This window comes from Dama dama, chromosome 10 (genome assembly GCF_033118175.1).
Source record: "Dama dama isolate Ldn47 chromosome 10, ASM3311817v1, whole genome shotgun sequence".
Classification (NCBI taxonomy): Eukaryota; Metazoa; Chordata; class Mammalia; order Artiodactyla; family Cervidae; genus Dama; species Dama dama.
Window position 1 is genome coordinate 33477794 of NC_083690.1, and position 17996 is coordinate 33495789.

The 17996-nt window shown below is 42.9% G+C and overlaps 1 protein-coding gene across 1 annotated transcript in view; it reads right to left on the minus strand.

The window, feature by feature from the left end:
- Positions 1-17475, minus strand: part of GTF2I (general transcription factor IIi) — an 81224-nt gene extending 63749 nt beyond the window's left edge. Inside the window, exon 1 of the mRNA XM_061153389.1 lies at positions 17108-17475. The gene's annotated coding sequence lies outside the window, so the exon portion shown is untranslated. The remainder of the gene's footprint in view (positions 1-17107) is intronic.
- Between the last annotated feature and the right edge of the window lie 521 nt (positions 17476-17996).

Here is a 17996-nt window from a genome sequence, read left to right on the forward strand (position 1 = left end):
TGAAAATAATCCAGACACAAACGGACAAATGTGTGATCCACTCAAAAGAGAGTACCTATCAAACTAAGAGACAGGAAGTAGAATGATAGTTCCCAGGGACTAGAAAAAGGGAGCACCGAGAAATTCTTATTCAATGCACACAGTCTAAGTTTGGGACAACAAAAACGTTCTGGAGATAGACAGTGATGGTGGTCCCACAACACTGTGAATGTAACTAATGCCAGGGAAATTTTAAATTGTTAAAATGGTAAATTTTATATTATATGTTAATATATATAATAAAAATTTTAAAAGGCAAAAATACATCATATAAAGACATTCTAAGAAGTCAAAATCTAAAGCAAACTTTAAAAAATTCTAATACTAAAAGAATTGTTTTCCTATAAATAGCATGCAAATTAGATGCCTATTAAAAACTATCCCTTTTCAATTCAGGTAATTCTAGGTTTTAGCAAGAGACCAAATAATGAAATGAAATATGCAAGGATAACTGAAAAATTAAGGACCAACAGTAATTCTATAAAACAAATACATATATATAAATTAATTTACTAAAGACACCTGAGTATTTAACTATTGTTGTTATTCAGTTGCTAAGTTGTGTCTGACTCTGTGTGACCCCATGGACTGTAGCCCACCCAACTCCTCTGTCTGGAAGTTTCCAGGCAAGAATACTGGAGTGGGTTGCCATTTCCTTCTCCAGGGGGTCTTCCCGACCCAGGGATCAAACACGAGTCTCTCGTGTCTCCTGTATTGGCAGGTGGATTCTTTACCACTGTGCTACCTGGGAAGCCCAAAGTTATATTTAAATTTACTTAAATCAAAGTGGACAAGGCATATTGTTTTTCTATAATAATTTTCATTTAGAATATATTAATACTATCATTATTTCTGAAAGTTCATAGCATTTCTTAATAATCTCACTTTTCCTTTAATTCTCTAGCAAGAGAAAAAAGATGTGTTCCCATGTTACAAACACAATAATTTCTCAAGGTCATACAGTCACCCTCAGAGCCAGAATATAACATTAGAACAATTTCCTGCCTATTGCTGCTTCCACTTCTCACCTTCAATTGCCACAGATATGCTATGATATCCATCACATTCAAAGTGGGAGGATCTTCAAAGTGTTAGGATCACCATCCTAACAGCCTGTGAAGAAGCCACCGGAGACGAGATCTCCCGCCTCATTATCCGAACTTTTGGGGCCATCTCAGTACTTTTGATGGGAAGAACCCTGGAGGTGGTGGAGTACCGTCGGGCTCCATGGAGAAGGCTGATTCTGTCTGGGGCTTTCTGCTCTCTAGAAATGGCTGCATCTGGATCACTTCCCACAGAGCCCTTAGTCAACACGGCGCATGGAACATTCCCTGCACCCCTAACCCGTGACTGCATCCTCTCCTCTGCCCTTTGCCAGAAAGAAACTGTCATCACACCGCCACATTAATGGTGACCACGCCAGGACACAGCAGGCCGGGTGGTGACACGAGCTTCCGGAGCACGAGGCCTGATGGGCGGGTCCTCCCGGAGCCAGGGGCCCGAAGGCCAGGCTGGGGGCGCCCCAGACCACCGGCCAGCTCCGAGACCCCGGTGGGCTGCCCTCGGCCGCCTCCTCTCTGATCAGAGACACCCAATCACTTCCCAGGAAGGGTCTTTTCACCTCTCACCCTATATAAAGAGTCAGTTTAAAATAAGAGCAAGATAGACAAAAAAGAAATAAACATTTATTAAATATAGCTATCATGTTTCATTAGTCATCTATTAAATATTCACAACAACCCTGGGAGAGAGGAAGAATAAGAGCAAAACGGAAGTATCCAGGGAGCCTAGGAGAAAAAGAACTTTGAAGGAGACACCACCTCACAAAAAGGAAACAAGCACTCTTCTGGTTTAATTTAAACAGGGGTGTGTGTGTCTGTCTGTCTCTGTGTGTCTAGAAATGAGCAACAACAAAAAAACCCCAGGATACGATCTGTCATATCAAAACTCAGAAGTCTCCCAAATAAAGAGACCATGAAACAAAAAAATTTCAAGTAACTAAAATGGGACAGTGAGTTCTCTGGAACAAAAAGGGAAATGACCAAAACGACTGTGACCTCCATGTAAGAGTAAATAGAAAAATGGCGGACTGCTTTTAATCTTTTTAAACAAAGAGAAGAAAGAAAAAATGCACTGAAACACTTCAGAATGTGAGCACAGTGGGCAAAGTTTAGATTTCCTTTTATTCAGTATGTTTGTCATTCACTGGGCATCTTTTTTTTTTTTAATTTTTTTAATTTTTTTCATTTATTGTTATTAGTTGGAGGCTAATTACTTACAGTATTGTAGCGGGTTTTGCCGTACACTGACATGAATCAGCCGTGGACTTACATGTGTTCCCCATCCTGAACCCCCTCCCACCTCCCTCACTGGGCATCTTGACTAAGGACCGTCATCCTTTGATTGTGGCAAAGTCTCTGCTATTATTTCCTTGGGGCTTCCCTGGTGGCTCAGATGGTAAAGATCTCCTGCAGTGCAGGACACCTAGGTTCAATCCCAGGGTTGGGAAGATCTCCTGGAGAAGGAAATGGCAACCCACTCCAGTATTCTTGCCTGGAGAATCCCATGGACAGAGGAGCCTGGATGACTTCAGTCCACGGGATTGCGGAGTCGGATATAACTGAGTGACTAACACACACACATACACACGTTATTTCCTGGGGTATTGGTTCTGTCCCACTTTCTATCTCCTATCCCACACTGAGGCTCAGATTAAATGTATGTTAATCCTTAAATTTCTTACTCTCTTCTGTATGTTTCTCAGTTTTCCTCCCGGAACTAAACTCTGGTCTTCTGACTTATCTTCCACTTCACTCATTTTTTCCTTCACTTGTACTTATTCTGCTGTTAAAACTACCCATCAGGTTTTTTACTTTGTTTATAATTTTCATTTATACAATTTCTATTTGCTGCTATGTCACATTTAAAATTTTCTTCACCCAAAAGATTTTCAAGCTTGACATATTTCTTTAAACATAGTAGTGGGAGTTGTTTTATAGTCTAGAATAATTCAAAATCTCAAGTCTTTGCAGTTGTACCTCTGATGTTTCTCATAGTTCTACCTTCAAATGTATGGTTCTTGTTCCCATGTATACCTGACTGTCTTTTACTGTATGCTGGTCGTTTTACATCAAAACCTTGTTTTAAACATGAGACCTGGTGTCTGGGAACAGTACCTGCCTGGGAGAGCACCATAATCCAAGGATTCACCTTCCTCAGATCCCCCAGATGTTAACCCAGACCACAAATAGGGACACAAGCTGGCTTATTTCTTAATCAGCCTTATTCAATCGGGGGTCGCAAGTTATTGAGGGGAATGGCGAATCTGACCCCTGAATTTTGTGCAGATTCTGTGCTTTGGTTTCTGCCTCTTCATCCCAAAAGGTTTTCAAAACTCAAGTTCATATGGTGAAACTGGCAGATGCCCTCAGAGCAAAACAGATTTCCACTTCTACTATTAGTTCCCTTAAAAAAGAATTTTTTTTGGCCCATTGTGCAGCTGTGGGATCTTAAGTTTCCCAACCAGGGATCATACCCTTGCCGCCTAGAGTGGAAGTGAAGCATCCTAACCACTGGGTCCCCAGGGAAGTCCCCAATCCTCCCATTAAAATTAGCCTTCTCATAACAGATCTTCAAAATTCCTACCAACTTTTTGGTAGTTTTACAAAAGTTTTGCTGTATAATTCTAGAGTATTCTTAGTAGTCCCACCAACTCTGGGAACAACACCTAATTTACAGTAGTCTTTATCTTCAAGAACCATTTATGAATTAGCCAGAACTATTCTTAAACTGCAAGGTTACCCAATTCAAAGCACCACAACAAACAAAGGAAATTTTCTTGTTTTATTCAGCCTAAAGGTGGCACTGACTCCATACACAGCCAGTCAAGGAACACAAGGGACATCATTAGACTTCTGTTCCCTCACGGCCGACCTCACTTCTCCTTAAGAAGACGGGTTTTTTCCTAAGACAGATGGCAGCCATGTGCGTATCTTTAAAGTTTGACCACACACCTATTCTGTGACCCCTGTTTGTTCCTGCTACCTTCTGCACAGAAGGTCTGGGGATTTGTATCCCAAGCTCACTTAAGTGGCTAGTCAGAACAAGATTACCGGGGATACACTGTGATTGGCAGAACAGCCAGAACTGCGCAGAAAAGGAAGGTAAGCAGCTATTCAAAAGGCAAAGCAGGACACGGTCATCAGAGAAAGGGGTTGATAAAGTGTTCGAGGACACAAAAATCATGGCTACCAGAGTCCGTTCCACCTTCTTTCCTGTTTTTTCAATTTCCTTACTTCTTCAACTCCAAATGTTTTTTTTTAACTTCATCTTTTGTTTCCCTGATTTGATTTTAATTCTCCTTTATGAGTTTCAAAACTGAACTTAATTGGCCTGTTGATGTTTCGCCTTTTTATCTTTTAACCTGTCAACTATTGTTTAAAAGCAGCAATGCCTTCTTTTATGTCTCTGAAAATGGATTCCAGTCATTCTGTAAAATCTTCTTGGGTTTCGTGTTGGAGATCCATTTCGGGGATTAGGTTTGTCTGTGTCCTTACTGTACTGATCTCTTCTACCTCAAAATAAGCCAGTAATTAATTCCATGTAAGTGCTTGGGTTTTTTATGGTTTGTTTTCTGCTGTAGCCGGTGTGCCTGCTACTTATTTATTTATGGCTACTTGCTCCACAAAGCCTGCAGTGTATCAGTTCCCCAACCAGGCAGGGATGGAACCCACAGCCCTCGCAATGGAAGCATGGGGTCTTAACCAGTGGGCCACCAGCGAAGTCCCCCATGGTAGTGTTTTCATTTGACCACACTTCCACTTGTAATTTATTGATCCTTGCCATTAATGCTGAGCAGCACAATAATAAAGAGATTTTATAGTGAGTCAAACAGAGTTCTATAACATTTTGACACAGGCCATCATCACTCTAATAAAAACATCAAGACTCAAGATTTCTGATTGTGTTGATTTCTAAAGTATTACTAAAATTTCAAATTAAGTAATACTGCTTCAAATTAAGCTTCAGGTCAGACTGTTAAATCAGTTGGGGGAGAGGAGTCATAACTCTGATCTCGGTTTTTTTTTTTTTTACATTTATGTCTTATTTCTTTTTTGTGATGCTATAGTTATTTTCAACAAGCATTTTTCCATTTCAATCTCAAAGCTTATAATCTTAAATCAAGAAGAAAATTCAAGATATTTTAGTGCAACCTCTTTGTTCCATTATATTAGAAATGAGAAACCCAACCCAACAAGATTAGCTGTCTGGATAAAGTCACAGAGACAGCTAATTTTATAACCAGGGACTAGAATTGTATCTCCAACTTCCAACTTTCATGCACAAAAATAATCCAAGAAAGGCAGGTTAAAAGGTGTTTAGAACTGTACTACTAGGCAATCTTTCTAAGGCAGCAAATTAACTGGCACTTAGAAGCAAACTGAAGCAAAAGTATATCCTTTTTGTCCAAAAGGCAAATACTAGAGGGACACTGAAGGGTACATACGAACATCAACAGTACTTTCTGAAAAAATAAAGAATATTGTTCAAAGAAAAAAATATGAATGACTTGCAGACCGATTGTCTAGATGAACGCCTAACTTACGTCACAAAACTCTGCTGACAGGCACGGTCAGGCACACACATCACCATTAACAATGACAAACAGCCATGAGTCGTTTAAGCAACACTTTATTTTAGTAAAATCCAAAAACCAAGATCCATGGTCAACTAAGAAGAAATGGATTTGAACTCAGCCTGGCACCAGGCTCAATATTTTCTTCTCAAAAATTTCATTTTTAGTTTTCTATAGGCAGTTCTCTATTATTTTTACTTATAAGCAACTAAGATCCACACTGTACATTTAGTTAAGCATAGTGAAATAAACTTTACTACAAAAACCAGTAAGTTTCCAAACTCAGTGTTTTATTTCTAGAGCCATAATTTAATTACTAAACCGCAGATACCTGGATCAATTAAAACTGAGAAAACATTAAAAATCAATTAACATACTTATCCCGAGGATATTGGCCATGGAAGGCTACAGACAGTATTTAGGACAGATAATATGGTATTCAATTCTGCAATTAAACAGGCTTAAGAATTAAAAAAAAGGGGGGGGGGGGAATACTTTAATTAACCAGGAAAATCTTCCACTGAAACTTAATTTTTTGACCTCCACTCCAACAAAATGCAGCATGGCTTTCCGGTGCTGTGGTCGCTTTCACTGTACCAGTATTTAAGATGAGCTATCTCTTCCTTGGGTTTTTTTGGTTATTGTTTGGTAGCTTCAGCTGGTAAAGAATCTGTCTGCAATGCAGGAGACCCCAGTTTGTTTCCTGGGTCAGGAAGATACCCCTGGAGAAGGGATAAGCTACCCACTCCAGTATTCTTGGGCTTCCCTGGTGGCTCAGAATCTGCCTGCAGGGTGTTCAACCCCTGGGTTGGGAAGATCCCCCGGAGGAGGCATGGCAACCCACTCCAGTATTCTTGTCTGGAGAATTCCGTGGACAGAGGAGCCTGGCGGACTACAATCCACAGGGTCACAAAGTGTCGGACACACCTGAATGACTAAGCACACACACACACATCTTTTTTAGTTGTCTCCATTATTTGAGATCTAGTCTCAGGTTATTTTTTGTTTATAAGGTTAGCGAAAACTCAAATTTACCAATTCATTTAATTTTACTAAAAGCCAGGAAAGCCAAATTTCAGCAAAATTGTGACTAAAGGCATCATTACAGTCTTAACTACACTCATCTTCAGCGAGAAATGTAAAATAACTTTCAGTATCACTTAATTCGAAGAACAGTAAAATGGAATTTCAAACTTTTACAAAATTCTGATTTTATAAAAGTAATTTTTTTAAATGAAGAGAACTAAGAAAAAGCTAAAATTCGCCATCTAAGATACTACATATTTTGTCTTAAGATGGTGCCTAAAATAAAAGGCAAGTACCTAATAGCTGAATCAGCCGATTGTATCCTAAACAAGATGCAGTTCCATTAAAATTAGTATAAGTTATCATGTAATATTACATACCGGCACTCTATTAGGCTGCCTAAAAATTTCTACCTCTGAAACTTGTATTTAATACCTCTGTGTTCTAGCTACAATATCCTAAAAGCTAAAGTTGTTTTTAGGAGAGAAAACTCACTCATCCCTAAAATGTCAGTATATATTTAGTGAAATCACTTTGGGTTGTGAACAAAGATTTTATAAAGACCTTAAATTTTTTTCAGCATAGTACCATTTGTTCTGGGCTTCCCAGGTGGCTCAGCAGTAAAGAATCAACCTGGCAATGCAGGAGACGCAGGTTCGATCCCTGGGTCCAGAAGATTCCCCTGGAGGAGGAAATGGCAACCCACTCCAGTATTCTTGCCTGAGAAGACAGAAGAGGAGCTGGACAGAGGAGCTTGGAGGGCTACAGTCCATGGGGTTGCAAAGAATCGGACACGACTGAGCATGCACGAACCATTTGTTCTAATTATGTCCACTGAGCAGTTTCTAAAGAAAATGTATTTACAGTAATTTATTGACTCCATTAGTTTAACTTCTGAAAGATCCCAAGAAGCTAACTTAGTATCTTTACATGTTTATTGTGACTGCTGCCAGACACATTTTACAAAGCAGACCTTTTCTAACATAAGACTAGTTGATAACTTAGAAAGTAAACTGCCCACGATCACAGAATTATTTTATTACTAGAGTCTCATCCATATCTGACTGTTCTTAATTCCCAAGTTCTTTTAAACTACACTATGCACTGTACCGGAGAAGGCAATGGCACCCCACTCCAGTACTCTTGCCTGGAAAATCCCATGGATGGAGGAGCCTGGTAGGCTGCAGTCCATGGGGTCACCAAGAGTCGGATATGACTGAGTGACTTCACTTTAACTTTTCACTTTCATGCATTGGAGAAGGAAATGGCAGCCCACTCCAGTGTTCTTGCCTGGAGAATCCCAGGGACGGGGGAGCCTGGTGGGCTGCCATTTATAGGATCGCAGAGTCGGACACGACTGAAGCGACTTAGCAGCAGCAGCAGCAGCATACACTGTACACTATAACCCAATTTTTAACATTTTTCAAATTCCACTACCCACAATATTTAAATTTCATTGTTTTCAAGGACTTAGGTAACTCCTCTACATGAGGTTTTTAGGTTCAAGCACTAAACGTCACCCCTAAAAAAGTTTAAAATTCTCAGCCTAAATTTTTAAAATTCCCAGCATTCCACAATGCTTAAAAGAGATATTTTCATTATCCCTAAGTATTGCCTCACAAAACACTTACTAGGCAAAGGAAAATACAGTGCACATCATCCACCTTCTTAACCAAGTGTTCAAAGTAACTGCAGTCACGGGACAAATAAGCATCATGCCCCCCCAACAAAACACAAGAACACCGTGATGTTCCTGTCCAAACTGCACTGGACAAGCCAGACTTGAGAGTCATTTTATGAAACGACTGCTCTGTAACCTTCAAAAAGGCCAAGGGCATGAACATCAAAGACAGAGGAACCGCTCTACAGTGAAGTATATCATAGAGATGGGACAATGGGATGAGGAGTGTGATGCTGGGGATCCCCCAGCGGTTCAGTGGTTAGGACTCTGAGCTTTTACTGCCGAGGCCAGGGTTCAATCCCTGGACAGAGGACTCAGCGTGCTGCTGGGTGCCCTGTGCTACATACACTGGTGTTTGGCAAAACACGAATGGGCTTGCAGGATGAAGGGTATGTGGGAAATTTTTGTTTGTTTGCTCTTCTTATAATTATTTTGTTAAAAGTGTTTCAAAATGATTTTTTAAATATTTAATGCATATTAATTAAAACATAGGCACTAATTAAAATTCCTCCTACTTTTGCCTGACTTCAAAGGTGTTCTAACTTTTTTGCTTTTGCAGTCACAAGTGGAGTATTAGAACTGGGAGAGTGAAGGATGTTACACTATAATTACTGATTAAAATTTGTCCCGATTAGCTAAATAAAATTGGATTTGTTTTTTTTTTTTTTGCTTCTTGCATTTTAAGGAAGGAGTGGCTAGAATTTCATGTCAAAGTATAAACATGCACACACAACTTTATCTAAAGATTGTCAGATAAAACTCCTACAGACTACGTATCAATCAAATGGTGTACCAGGGTCTTTTAGTTTCAACAGTACTGTGTTTGGGTTTGGGGACAGGTCCTTGATCCAGGTCTCCACAGTCAGCACTCATGACACTGGTTAATTCAAGATGGATCAAGACTGATTTTTAAGTCAAGGCTTTTAAGTTTTTATAGTAGGCTACGCTTACATTTTAAGATGTGTTAAGTCACTTTGGCTGTGTCCGACTCTGCGACCCTGTGGACTGTAGCCTGCCAGTCTCCTCTATCCATGGGATTTTCCAGGCAAGAATACTGGAGTGGATTGCCATTTCCTCCTCCAGGGGATCTTCCGGGCCCACGGATGGAACTCAAATCTCTTGTTTCCTTCATTGGCAGGCAGGTTCTTTACCACTAGTGTAAATTCTTAATTTCTGCAGAAATAAAGTTTGTAATTTTATCAGTAAACATCAAGTGATCTCTCAAGACAAAACAAAACACATTGCAAAGGTTAGGATTTGAAATGATCTCCAAGTGTTTACTTTCATACTTAAAACATTATGCCCTCTCCACCCTATTTCCAAAAAACTGTTGAGACAGCTAACAAAAATAGTCAAATTTTTCTTTTTTAAAAAGCCAAGGGAGACTTCCCTGATGATCCAGTGGTTAAGAACCCGCCTTTCTATGCAGGGGACATGGGTTCAATCCCTGGTCAGAGAAGTAAGATCCCACATACCTTGGGGCAACTAAGCCCACACACTGCAACTAAGACCCTTTGCAACCAAATAAATACATAAAATATCTAAAAATAAAAAAGCCAGGGAACTTCCCTGGTGGTCCAGTTGTTAAAGACTCCAAGCAGAAGGTCTGAGTTTGAGCCCTGCTCAGGGAACTAAGATCCCACAGGCCCCATGATATAGTCAAGGAAGTAAAATAACTTAAAAAAAAAAAAAACAAAAAAACAGGTGAAGGAAAAAATGATAAAATAATTAAATGGAGTCAGGGAAAGAGGGTCTTCCCCAATAGTGGATCACAAGTTCAATACTGAGTTTCACACCATCCAGAACACTGTCTTTGTAAAACAAACACACACCTTATCAACTATTCAGGAAAATCCACAACTTTTCTCAGCACTAGTTTGAAATTTTTCACACATGTATAAAGTATACTTTTATACTGATAGTCCAGAGTTTTTTTAAAGTAGCAGCTTTCTCTACCAATACACAAAGAATGTACTCCTTTTACTTTACTTCAAGTTTAAAAAACATTTGGTTTACTTGTTAACCTGCCTCCCTTGTTTTTTTCTAACTTTGTATGAATTGGAGGAGGAAATGAAAATCAAGTAACTGGCCTAAAAGTTCCATCTTTTCTCTTTTTAATGTATTGTCCACAGAAAGCAGGCAACAGAGCCAAGCAATTATGAACGGCAGCTTTGGAATCAGGCCAAAATTCTGAATTAAAGGCCTAGCTCCAATACTACGTATGGTTGGCTGCGGGATTCTTTAATCCCCAATCTCCTAGTCTGGAAATGACAATAAATATGTGCACTTAACTCACAAGGTTCCTATCAGAATCTGTCAAGCACCTGACAGCGTGCTAAACATAAGCATTCAATAAACTGAATAAGCACTTAATTTTAAATTTAATTAAATCACTTATTTCTAAAACACACACATATGGGGACTTGTCCAGACTCTATGCTTCCACTGCAGCGGGGGGCCTGGGTTTGATTCCTAGTGGGGAAACTAAGATTCCACACAGCAAACTGAGATCTGTGCAGCAAAGCCAAATGAAACAGATCAAACAGTCAAACCCCTAGAGACAGAAAGTAGCCCGGTGAGTGCAGGGGCTGCAAGGAAGAGGGACTGGCTTAATGGGCAACTTCAGTTTAGGAAGATGAAAAAGTCCTGGAGCTGGACTTTATGATGGCTGCTCAGCCCTGTGACTGTACAAACGGCACTTAACACTGCATGTGGCATGTATATTTTACCACAGTTTTTTAAAAATCACTATAAGGAACTATCTGAAAGAAAGAGGTTTTCATCGTGGAAATGGCCGACGCCAATTCTTCACCAAGAGACAAACTCATTTCTCAGCGGTTTTCTCTGCTATTGAGAGGTCTGTTCAGACAATTCTGCCCCAAGGAAATTGGTAAAAAGAAAAAGCGAAGAGCCAGCAATTTCACTAAGTATGCACACAAAAAGCTTGAAAACAGGGAAGACTCAAAATACTTGTACAACAATGTTCATGTTGCAACACTGTAACGTCCAAAAGGTAGAAACCATCTAAACGTCCATCAACAACGAACAGAAAACAAAATGTGGTGCATCATACAAGGCAGTATTATTCAGCCATTTAAAAAAAAGGAATGACATTCTGATACACACAACACAGATGAACCTTGAAAGTATTACTCCAAGTAAAACAGCCAGACACAAAAGGGCAAGTATTGCATGACTTCACTTACATGAACTATCTAAAATAAGCAAATTCACAGAGACGAAACGTAAATTAAGAGATTTCCCGGAACTCTAGGGAAGAAGGAAAGGGAAGTTACCACTTCATGGCCTTCTATCCGGGGCAATGAGAAAGATTTTAGAAATAGTGGTGATGGTTATACAATGCTGTGATTGTAATTAAAGGCACTGAATTTAAAAGGCTTAAAAATGCTTTAAATGGAAAAAAAGGAAAAGAACAGGAGAAAAGTGGGAATCTACCAAATTTCCCTGAACTACTTTAGGCACTTTTCAAACTAATTCCAGTACTAGGGTCAATCTCTTTGCACTGTCCTTCCTTATAAAGTGGGCATTTTACATGTTGTCATCCTTCTTTGTCAAATTATCATTTCAATAAAGTAATCTAACCTAAGTGTTTAAGACTGAGGCCAAGAACACTTTTTAATTTTAGTTCAGTTCCACTATCTCATTTTAAGTAAATTTTGGTCTGAAAATTCAATCGAGACAAAACTCTGTTCACATTTATGTTATAGTCAATACTAAGAGATTTTTCTAAATATATCAAATTCTTAATAATGAACAAGAAATAAGCAGTTTTCTCAGATATCATTTAACTGTCAATTTCTAGTGAAAACACTAAGGTGAGTGAGACCTGACCGCACTTAAGACAGCTAAACTTTTCTTACCTTCTTTAATTGCCCAATAAAAACAAAGAAATTCCAATTGCCCTTCAACACATTTATGAGTTTCTATCTCAAATATGTCAACAGCCTGGGGGGAGGGGGGGTGGGCAGGGAGAAGGTACTGCTTTGAAAACTTGAATGATAGCTGAAGAAAACTGGTGGAGGGATTCTGTGTTGGGTAACCAGTTCTAAAGACTATTTTCCAATTTTAAGTTTACTAATTACAAGGCAGACATTAATCTCCATTATAGATATTCACATTATAGACAGTTGTCTACTAACCAGGGCTCATTTTAACCAGATACCCCAAACAGGACCAAACACTTGACTATGCTCTGATTCTACAATTATACCAGAATACAATCACATACAGGCTTCCCTGGTGCCTCAGATGAGAAAAAAATCTGCCTGCAGTACAGGAGATGGGGGTTCAATCCCTGGGTCGGGAAGATGCCCTGGAGATGGAAATGGCAACCCACTCCACAATTCTCACCTACGAACTCCCAGGCACAATCACAGACAGTACTTTAAGGTGGGGGAGGGGTGATGTATTTCCTTTGCCATCCTACAAAAACAAAAACACTTTGTCAGAGGGGGAAAATCCCCGAAGAACAATTCCTGCCCTCACAGAATTTATATTCTCCAGAGTCTGTGGAGATTAACCTTGTAATCAGTATAACAAGGATTGGCATCTACATGCAGTTTTTATTTCCTTAGAAAATTCAATTTCTGTAGAGTATTAAACATAGTATTTAATTTTAATTCATTCAACCTTCAGAACAACCCTAAAAGAGAAACAGTTTCTATTATCATCATCCTTTTTTAAAATAGGGAAACTGGGATGCAAAGATGTGAAAGGGAATTGTTCAAGGTAACACACATGGAGTAATTTCAGAACCTATGTCAATAGGCACCCACTAAGCCATACTCTGTCTCACTCGGTCGTAAATTCATTTAGCCTCCGAAGTTACACTTTTTAAATAAGCGAATTCTTTTAAAGTCCTCCATAATTTTTCAACTTACAACCAAGGAACATGAGTCAATCTGCCATCAACTCTGACAATCCCTACGCAACTTTTTCTTATCTTCCCACTAGGTCAAAGTGGGAAAAAGCAGAGGAGTAGCATCAGAAACAGGCATGGGGTATGAAAGGCAAGGATTGCAGAAACAAAGAGGAAAAAAAAAGAAAAACCAAAAACGGGAAAACTGCATCTGGGAGCATTCCAGTAAAGAAAAGCCAAGAAGAAACTGCTAAAGAAGAAAAAGAAGAGTATTAAGATGCATTCAGTGCTTCTGATTTATACACCTAATTTTTTCCAGTATTACATACACACATTCTCTCAAATACTAATTCTTAGTTTTACTATCCCCACACAAGTTGCCTCAGCTACACATTGGTTAATCGAGTATTGTTCTTCATATTGGGGTTTCCTTTGTGGCTCAGCTGGTAAAGAATCCGCCTGCAATGCAGGAGACCTGGGTTCAATCCCTGGGTTGGGAAGATCCCCTGGAGAAGGGAAAGGCTACCCACTCCAGTATTCTGGCCTGGAGAATTCCATAGACTGTAGAGTCCATGGGGTCGCAAAGAGTCCGACCCAACTGAAGGACTTTCACTTCACATTCTTCACACTGCCATACTGCCACTTAAGCTCACTGATTACAAGGAAACTCAACTCTACAATTATAGTGAACAACTGATTAATTACATTTCCTACCTTCTTTTAGTAACAATGAATAAGCTTAACTCAAATAAATGTAGACAACTTTTGAAGAAAAAAAGTATCAATGTAAGAACCTTTGGTAAACTGCTACTAAAAAATTCTTGATAATTATCTTTCGGGTGGGTGTGTGTGTGTATTCAGCTGTGTCTGCCTCTTAGCAACCCCATGACCGTAACCCACCAGGCTCCTCTGTCCATGGGCTTTTCCTGGCAAGAATACTGGAGTGGGTTACCATTTCCTTCTCCAGAGGATCTTCCCAACCTAGGGGCTGAATCGAGTTTCTTTTGTCTCCTGCATTAGCACGTGAATTCTTTACCTCTGGGCCACCTGGGAAGCCCATAACTTTCAGGCAGATTACCTCTAATACATTTCAGGAAAAGTTAAATATTAATACTATTCTCAAAGAGAATTACATCTCAAACAATTCTTCAAAAAAAAATGCTTTCCCTTAGACATACATAAAAATCACTTGATCAGCATCTGTTTAAGCCACTAAGACAATTTCATGTTAGTTACACCACAGCAGTTATGTGAAGAGGACTGCAATATTTGAAAAATTCATATTTTCAATGAAGAATGAAACATGACAGAATTTAACTAGGTGGAATGCAAGGTAAACAGCTGGTCACCAGTAATAACATAAAAGGTGAAGTGTTTGGTACTTTTTCAGTGTTCTGATTTACTTGAGCAGACTTTGCCTTTTGTATTTTATGTTTTGGAACACACCATTGATCTAAGGATCATCCAAATAAAATGACAGAACATTACTAGAAACTAATCCCACTCCCCTTATCTAATTTAAGATTACTTACTTTCCCAAAACAGAAATCCACTATACTAAAAATTAAAATCATTCTCACCAAGACCTGTGCCCCAAGACAATGAAAGCCAAAGCCTATGCTTCAATGACAAAGTCTTTGTAGTCACTTTCTTAAAAGTTAGTCAAATCACTGGTGCATGGAACTGGGGGTGGGGGGAAGAGTTGGGGAGTTCCAGCTGCTCTGCCTGCCAATATAAACAAAAATTCTTAACTCCCTGTTTGCCAAGTAATCTACAGTAAGCAGTCTGAATTACTTTGATTCTTTAAGATCTCGTTTCAATGTAAGGAAAAGCATGCACCTAGAATAAACTTCCCTCACAACTTAATTTCATACCAGAGTGAATAGTTCTCACAGTGTTCCTCCTCAGAGCAGCAACCAGAGCATCAACGGCGAACTAGACAGAAATGCAAATTCTCCAGCCCATCCCAGACCTGCAGCATCAGAACGTCTGGGGTGGGGCCCAGCAACTGTGTTTTAACAAGCCCCGCAGGGAATGCTTGGGTTCTGAGAACCGATAGCCTAAGGTCTAAGAGTCATAAAGGTTCAAGGTTTACTGACTTGGTGACCAACAGGTAATCACCCAGCTTCTCTAGACTTGTTTCTCTTCTAAACAGTGGAATTAGGGGGTTGTTATGGATATTAAGTAAGAAAACCACGTTAAGTTTCTAAGAGCAATGCCTGACATATAAAGACATTATTCAAGCACTAGCTGTCGCTACTAATATGCGCTTTGACTGCTGTAGACTGGAAGGGGGATAAAGACAAAGACAGAAAAGGCTTAATCCCTACCTCTCCAGGAGTTTAAACCTAGTGACCAGGCCAAGGCACGTGTACACAAAGCAGAACCAACCAAACTCCAAGAGGAAATAAAGAGGGGCAAACGAGCTGACCCTAAGAAGCAGCAACAAATTCTGACCCAACATTATAAGAGAAGGCTTTAAAGAAGTGGCTGCATATGAGCAATAAGAGTTCCACGGCCTCAAGGGAAGAAAAAGTCATTCCAGCCTACAGGTGTGAGCCAAGATCACAAGCAGCAGGCGAAAAACGAAAAGTGCACGGTAGCAGATTGCAGTGGCTGGAAAACGGACCAGGAAAAAATATGCTGCAGGACATAAAATCGGTCGCCTCAAATCCTGGGGCTTAGCTGGGGGTGGGGGGGGAGGGATTGGAGGCGTGGGTAAGACCCGGCCTCCGCCCGGCACTCTAATGCACACGCTCGTCTGCAAACTAAGTTCCCCTTTTGTTTTCTGAGCACCCAGAGACCACTTTTACGCACAGCGGCCCATCAAGCCATTGTCTGCAGCAAAGTTGAACGCAAAAAGCTGAGAAGCGTGCCCGGAGCCCCGGATTCCGAGGAGTGGGCGCTACTGCAATTAGACCCGATGTCTGAACATTCTCAGACACCAACAAGCGTAAAACCATGAACACTTTTATTTTAAAAAATCGCCTTATTAAAAGGCAAAACTTGGATAAGCACGAAGTCGGGAAGAACGAGGGCAGGGGTTTTGCTTTTCGGGGTTCGTCTTCTTCTCTGAACCCCCTCTGGATACTAGCCGAATCCCGATGGCTTATTTTCCCAAGCTTGCAGGCTGAGGTTTTCCTTCCGGTCATTGTGTTTATTTCCCCCAAAGAGCAAGGCCCCGCGGGGGCAGGCGCGCCGGCCCGGGCCCTGGACAAAGCCCACTCCCGGGCTCCACCTGGGCGCGGGCAGGGGCGGGGAGGGGCGGCGCTCCGCGGCCCGCCCGCCGGCCGGCCGCAGTTACCAAGCAGCGCGGCACCGCCCACCCCCGCCGCCCGCCGGCCAATCCGGCGCGTCTGCTGCCCGGGCGCACGAGCCCCGGAGACACCAGTCCGAGCGCGACCCCACGGCTGGGGCCTGGCACCGAGCGCGCACCCGCACCGCCGGAGCCGGCCAATCAGCGGGCCGGGCATGCGCAGCCCGCAGGCTCGCTCGCTCGCTCGCGCGCGGGGCCCTCACGCGTGAGGCGCCCCCCCCCACCACCACCACACGCCGCGCCGGTGCGCGCGCCCCTCCCCCACGCACCCAGGCGCGCGCGTCAACTGTCGTCCCCCGCGACCGCGTCTGCTCCTGCCCCACCCCCAACGCCGGCGGCCCGGGGCTGGTGGGGGGGCGGAGTGGGGGCCCCCCCAACACGGCCACCGACGGTCCCCAGGCCCCCCCAGCTGTCCGTGCAGGGCCCCCCCCCCGGAGGGAGGGGGCAAGTCTCAAAAGCCCTGCTCGAGATGGCAACCGGGGCGGGGGTGGTTGGGTGGGGGGGAGCGGGGATGAGGCGACGGGGACTCACCCGAGTGCAGCCGCCTCCAGGCAGCGCCGGGGCTGGGGGGGCGCCGAAGGGAAGCGAATGTGGGCCGCGCGCGCGCGAGCTGTGGCCGCGGCGGAGCAGCCTGGGGTTGAGATGGGCCGGCGAGCGGGCAGGAGGTGAGAGGGCGAGGGGGCCCGAGCGTCTCGGCCGAGCTCCTGTCACCGCCGCATGGCCGCCCTTGGCACGGCCTCGCTCAGCGCCTAGATCCTCTCACAGGGGAACCGAGGGATAGGCCGGGGTAACCGCTGCAGGCGGGCGGCCACGGCTAGAGAGCGCGTGCGGGGAAGCGGGGGGGCGATCGGTGGCCCCTTTTCTCTGCTCTCCGAGCTTCTCTCTCTCACCCTCCTCCTCCTCTTTTTTTTTTTTTTTTTTTGTTCCTAGAAGGCGCGCTGCGCGTGCGCACCCGCAGCGCCGCCCAGCGGGAGTTGTAGTCTCTGATTCGTCCCCACCAATGCGACGGCGGGGGACACTGGACTACGACTCCCAGGAAGCCTCGTGCCGACCAGCCCGGAGCCCGAGGACGCGGCGAGCTCGGCGCCCGGCCCTCTCGGGCAAGGACTGTCAATGGAGGCGCGGGTGGTGGGAGCGAGGAACATGGCTGCACCTGGGGCCTGCGCGGCTGCCCGAGTGGGGGAGGGGAGCGGGGACGCAGGGATGAAAATCCAGGCCGAGTCGGTACCCTTGCCAGGCTTCAGCCGGCCGCAGCCACGGTCCCATGGCTCGCGCTCACTCTTGCATCCGAGATTCCCTGCAAATTGAGAGGCTGGAATACTGCAAAAGCCGGGGAGCCCCACGCCGGCCTGCCGCCTTCCCTGCTCCGCCAAGGGACTTCCTCCGCCCTGCACCACCCTCCGGGACACAAAGAACTCCT